Source organism: Chiloscyllium plagiosum, chromosome 16, assembly GCF_004010195.1.
Source record: "Chiloscyllium plagiosum isolate BGI_BamShark_2017 chromosome 16, ASM401019v2, whole genome shotgun sequence".
Taxonomy (NCBI): Eukaryota; Metazoa; Chordata; class Chondrichthyes; order Orectolobiformes; family Hemiscylliidae; genus Chiloscyllium; species Chiloscyllium plagiosum.
In genome coordinates, this window is record NC_057725.1 from 55,876,385 (window position 1) to 55,882,384 (window position 6,000).

General features: G+C 41.3%; 1 protein-coding gene across 1 annotated transcript in view; it reads left to right on the top strand.

The window, feature by feature from the left end:
* The window catches only part of LOC122558104 (EF-hand calcium-binding domain-containing protein 4A-like), a 113,020-nt gene that overhangs the window by 75,554 nt on the left and 31,466 nt on the right, over positions 1 to 6,000 (top strand). The window lies entirely within an intron of this gene.

A 6,000-nucleotide genomic window follows, 5' to 3' on the forward strand; every position in this document is an offset into this window, starting at 1 on the left:
AGACCTCGAGTCCTTTTCAAATTACTGGTTTTAACTTTGGGATTTGTTTGTTTTGTTTTCCATAAGGAGAATTCTCTGGGCCAGCAAAAAAAGTTCCTTTTTATGATGTCATGTTTGAAAGCAAGTGTCTTCATATGCATTTTTTCTCAATGAGTGTACCTAGACTAATTGGGCTCCATATTTAAAATGTTCCACGAAGAATGTATGCAAGTTGTTCTATCTTCACTGGTTTCTGTAAGCATTGGATGTTTGTTCTAGCTAGAAAGTATGGGGAAATAAAAAAGACACACAGCCATCAAACAGCTGTAAGGGCAAGCTTTTGTGAGCCAGGAGAGTTTGACCCATGTAGGGTTGTGTGGAATAGAGCAACTTAATGTTTCTTATGACGTTATCCTCCTTGGCGTTTTCCTTTTCTCTCAATCTGTCTTCCAAAAGATTAGAGATTTTGTAGAGGTCTGACTGAAAGATTTGTTATTTAGTTCAAATTGCAAAGGGATACTCTTATTCTTGCATACTGGGTATTGTTATTTGTATTACTTAAACTGAGAAGAAGCTGCAACACAAAGGGACTTGAGATTACTTGTGCATGCAGAAAGCTTGCACCCATACAGCAGATAATCAGTAAGGCTAATGGAACGTTGGCCCTTATTTCAAGGGGGTGAGAGTAGGGAAGTCTTACTGTAACTGTACAAGGTGCTGGTGTGACCACATCTGGAGTATTGTGAGTAGCTTTGGTCCCCTTATTTAATTTTATTTGTGTCTGGGTGCAGTGAAACGTTTTTTGTTTAGCATGCAGTACTGGCAGATCATACCATACAAAGATCATTGGGTGACAGATCAGAGTGAGGGATACAAAGTTATGGCTGCAAAGAAGGTGCACAAAAGCAAGACCAACATTACATTCGAAACTTGAGAGAAATTGAGGACTGCAGATGCTGGAGATCAGAGTTGTGTGTGTGTGTGGTGCTGGCAAAGCACAGCAGGTCAGGCAGGACCTGCATGTCCTTGGTGGAGTGGGAGGGGGAGTTGAAGTGTTCAGCCACGAGGAAAATGTCTACAGATGTAATTCCCTGTGAGTAAGTATTTCAATTATTCCTTTCCTCTTCTGGAGAAGTTTGGATATTTTCTTCCTTGAGCAGATTTATACAACTTCAAAATTCATTTGAGGCCTGTCTTTCTGCTAAACAGATTAGAACAAATAGTAGCCTTGAAAATTGAGATGTGGAGGAGTCGGTGTTGGACTGGGGTGGACATCATTCATCTTTTAGAATGGGTTGCAGGTTTAAGTTCATTAAAAGAACTACTTTTAAGTCACATTCTTGAGGTAACTTAAGGTTTTATAAAATAATGTGACAGCTCAGCTCAGTCAATGTATTAAAGGGATGAGGTTAGCGTCTGTCTGTATCCCAATCTTGTCAGGCTGGTTCTATTTCCAAAGTAGGAATTTATAAAATGTTATATGGATTGTCTGCCTTCATTGTCTGCAGATTGCGTGTTTTTTGAGCAAAAACAGAATGTATCTGCAAATGCAAATTCACCCCATAGACTTGTGTGTTTTGCATGTGTGCATGCTTTGTGGAGTGTGCACATGTGTGATGGGGAGTATAAGTCTGTGACTGTGTGTGCGTTGTTGAGTGTTGGGGGTGTATGTGTTTGCGTCTGAGAGAGGGTCTGCGTGGGTTTGTGTAGTGTAGTGGGGTCACCTGTAGTGTGATATGAACCCAAGGTCCTGGTTGAGGCCATCCTCATGGGTACTAAACTTGGTATCAGCCTCTGCTCACAATCACACAGTCCCATGTTCTCTTGCTCTCTCTCTCTGCAGATACATTCTGCACGGCACTGTGATCTTTTGCTATAAATTCTGTGTCTTATGATCCTGCCCAACTAGCTACCTGATGAAGAAGCAGAGCTCTGAAAGCTGGTACTTCCAAAAAAACCTATTGGAGTATAACCTGGTGTTGTGTGATTTTTAACTTTGAAAATTGATGCAAGAGTTGTATCTTGCAGTCAGTGAACTGCAAACCAAATTCATTTCAAACTGTTGTGATCTATCTACTGGTAATTCACTTTCATTATTAGGAACAAATCATTTAATATCTTAGCCAAGCATACAAAAAATAGATCTCTGTCCAAAACTTACTGTGCCTTGGCAGAATGAGAAATTGCGAAGTTCTTCTCCGTTTCTCCAATGTGACATTTTTTCCCCTTCCTTCCAAACCACAATGGCATCTCTTATTCTGTTTTAATTTATAGTTCTCTTCCTGCTGAATGCAACTCTTGACTCCATGTTTTACAACTATGCCTTTGTACAAATGGCTTACTGCTGAAGAGATATGAGAGGCCTCATGCATACACTTTTCTTGCCACAATGCTCTGACTTTATTTATTGGTCTGTAAACCATTCTCTGGAGTAAAATGTTCCTCTGACTTATGCACTTGTGACAGTTCTGCTGTGATAAAAGCTTGGGTTTCAAACTTATATCAGCAGTTTTGAGAACATGATTGAAACAATTCCTTTCTACATCTTGAGCCTCTGCTTTTGTTTAAGGAGACAATGTAAAAATATATCCATGATTTTACAGAGACTTATCCTGTCACCTTAGCAGTAGGCCTGTCCATTGTCCATATTGGAGTCCATTGTGAAGGATGAGATTTCTGAATATTTGGCTGTGTAAGGTAAAATAGGGCAAAGTCAGCATGGTTTCATCAAATAGAGGTCATGCCTGACAAATCTGCAAGAACTCTGAGGAAGTAACAAGCAGGTTAGACCAAGGAGAACAATAGATGTTATCTACCTGGACATCAAGAAGGCCTTTGACAAGGTGCTGAGTAAGATAAGGGCCCATGGTGTTAGAGGCAAGGTACTAGCATGGATAGAGGATTGGCTGTCTGGTAGAAAGCAGAGAGTGGAGATTAAAAGGGTCTTCCTCAGGATGGCAGCCGGTGACTAGTGGTGTTCCACAAAGGTCGGTGTTGGGGCCACAACTTTTCACTTTCTACATTAATGATTTTGATGAAGGAACTGTGGGCATTCTGGATAAGTTTGAAGATGATTCAAAGATAGGTAGAGGGACAGGTAGCATTGAGGAGCTGGGGCAGCTGCAGTAAGATTTGGACAGTTAGGAGAGTGGACAAGGTAGATGGAGTACAATGTAAGAAAGTGTGAGGCCATGTACTCTGGTAGGAAGCATAGAGGCATGGACTATTTTCTAAATGGGGAGAAAATTCAGAAGTCCGAAGTGCAAAGAGACTTGGGAGGTCTAGTTTAAGATTCTGTCAAAGTAAACTTGCAGGTTTAGTTAGGAAGGAAAATGCAATAGTGGCATTTATTTGGAGAGTACTTGAATATAAAAGCAGAGGTACTTCTGAGGCTTTATAAGATTCTGGTCAGACCACATTTGGAATGTTGTGTGCAATTATAATAATCAGCAGCACACCCTCTCTAGTTCATTGGGATCTGATTTTACCATTACTAAATCTACTGATTGTTCACGTGTCTCATCTCCAACAAGAGAGAATCTAACTATCACCCCATGACATCCAATGGCATTATCGTCCTCTGCTATCAACATTCTGGGGGTGGGTGGAGGGAGAAAGGTGTTGCTGTTAACTATAAACTGAATTGGATCAGTTAGATAAATATTGTGGCTACAACGCAGGTCAAAAGCTGTGACTCTTGCAGTGAGTAACTCAACTCCTGGCTCTGAAAATCTGTCCACTATCCAGAAGGTAAAATTCAGGAGTGTATTGGAATACACTCTCCTTGCTTTTTAAGACAAAACAGTCCACTTGATAAGTATTAAATCCACAAACATTCATTTCCTCTGTCTGTGACACTCAACAGCAGACGTGAGTACCATCTACAAGATCATAGAATCCCTACAGTCTGAAAACAGGGTCTTCGGCTCAACAAGTCCACACCAACCCTCTGAAGAGTAACTCACCCTGACCCATTTCCCCTACCCAATATTTACCCCTGACTAATGCATCTAACTTGCACGTCCCTGGACACTATGGGCAATTTAGCATGGCCAATTCACCTGACCTGCACATCTTTGGATTGTGGGAGGAAACCAGACCACCCAGAGGGGACCCATGCAGACATGGGGAGAATGTGCAAACTCCACAGGGACAGTTATCCAAGGCTGGAATTGAACCACAGTCCTTGGCGCTGTGAGGTGGCAGTGCTAACCACTGACACTCTGCCATCCAAGATGTGCAGCAGAAATTCGTCATGTCTCCTTAGACAGTATCTTTCAAAGCTATGGGCAAATATTTGAGGGTATGACCACCCATAAATTCTCTTTCAACCCATTCACCATGTAGTAAATTTCCTTCATTGTGACTGGGCATTTGTGGATCTATCTACGGCAAATGGAGTGCAGTTTGCCACCACCTTCTCAATTACTACTATGGATGGACAACCAATACTGGCCCAGCCAGCAAAGCCTATGTCCCATGAATGAATAAAAATACGGTTATAAATTGGTAACTGAATTCTACAAAATCCAAGTCCAAAACATCTCGGTGGCACTTCCTCTGGTCTACTCAGAAACTTTTCTTCCTAAACATTTCCATCTCTCTGCTGTCTCCTCCTTCAACATACTTGGTGAAGCTTGCCTCTCTAATCAAGCTTTTGGTCACCTTTCTCTAATATTTCCTCATGTGGCCCTTTGTTGCATTTTGCTACTTGATCCTATGAAGCACATTGAAATGTTTTGATACTTTAACGCTAAGTTATGTGAAAATGCAAGTTGTTGGATGAACTGAACCCAGCTGAAGTGTTACAGAAGCCTCTATGATCCCAGATAAGTGAACGGAAATTAGTGAGGTTCTGGTAAATATAATTGGGCTGAAACTGCATTGGCCTAGCTTTTTATACTATTTCACAATCTGAAAGGTTGGCAATGCCCTGCATGTAGGTGCATGCTGGGAAGAATGGCTACCGAAATGAGACACCAGAGGACTAGTGACACACATGGAATCATATACCAAGGAAACCAGTATCCTCCAGATAGAAAGAATGGAGCAGAGATTAGGAGGAACAATTAATATGTCCATTTTTCTGCATGAACTCAGGACAGCCTTCTCCCTTAATTACTTGTCTAGACAATTGAAAGTGCAGCACTTTCATGGTATGAGGGCACTATGAAATGGCCAGGAGAGGTGCAGCAATCTCCCCGACTGAAGAAGCAATCAGGTACAACCATTAAATGAATGAAATGGCCTTGCTTTTGAGACCGAGAGTGAGATGGGAAAGATCTCCATGGAAACAAATATTTAGAAAACAAAAACTGAAGCTGCACTCAGCAAACATTTAATTTGCAATGAATGGCATCTCATCATGTTTTGAAAAAAAAATCAAAGTCTTTGAAGGTGATTACTTGGAATTGTGGAATTTGTGACCATGGTGATGTGCATCCAAATTCCATTTGGCTTTCTATTTTCCATCCAGTCTTTCAAGGACACTCCAATTAGCCAAATATTGACATGATTCATAGAGTCATAGAGACAGAACCGAAACAGACCCTTGGATCCAACTCGTCCATGCTGACCAGATTTCCCAACTCAATCTAGTCCCATCTACCAGCACCTCCCAATCCTTCCTGTTCGTACCCATTCAGATGCCTTTTCACTGCTGCAATTGTACTAGCCTCCACCACTTCCTCTGGCAGCTCATTCCATAAAAGTACCACCCTCTGCATGAAAACGTTGCCCCTTAGATTCTTTTATATCTTTCCCCTCTCACCCTAAACCTATGCCCTCTACTTTGAATGGTAAGTCACTGATTGGATTGGTTACAGAAGACTAAATTAACCTAAATTGGGTAGCTTCTGAAAGTTGGTATGTAATTTAGTCAGTGCCTTTTCAGTGAAATGCAGGCAACATGTTAAATTTGTTTTCTGCTCTTAAAGGCTATTGCATGCGGTCAGCAATAATCATGCTATTCATTGGCAGCACAAACCAGCCACTGACCCAATATTGCTATTTGCTAGCATT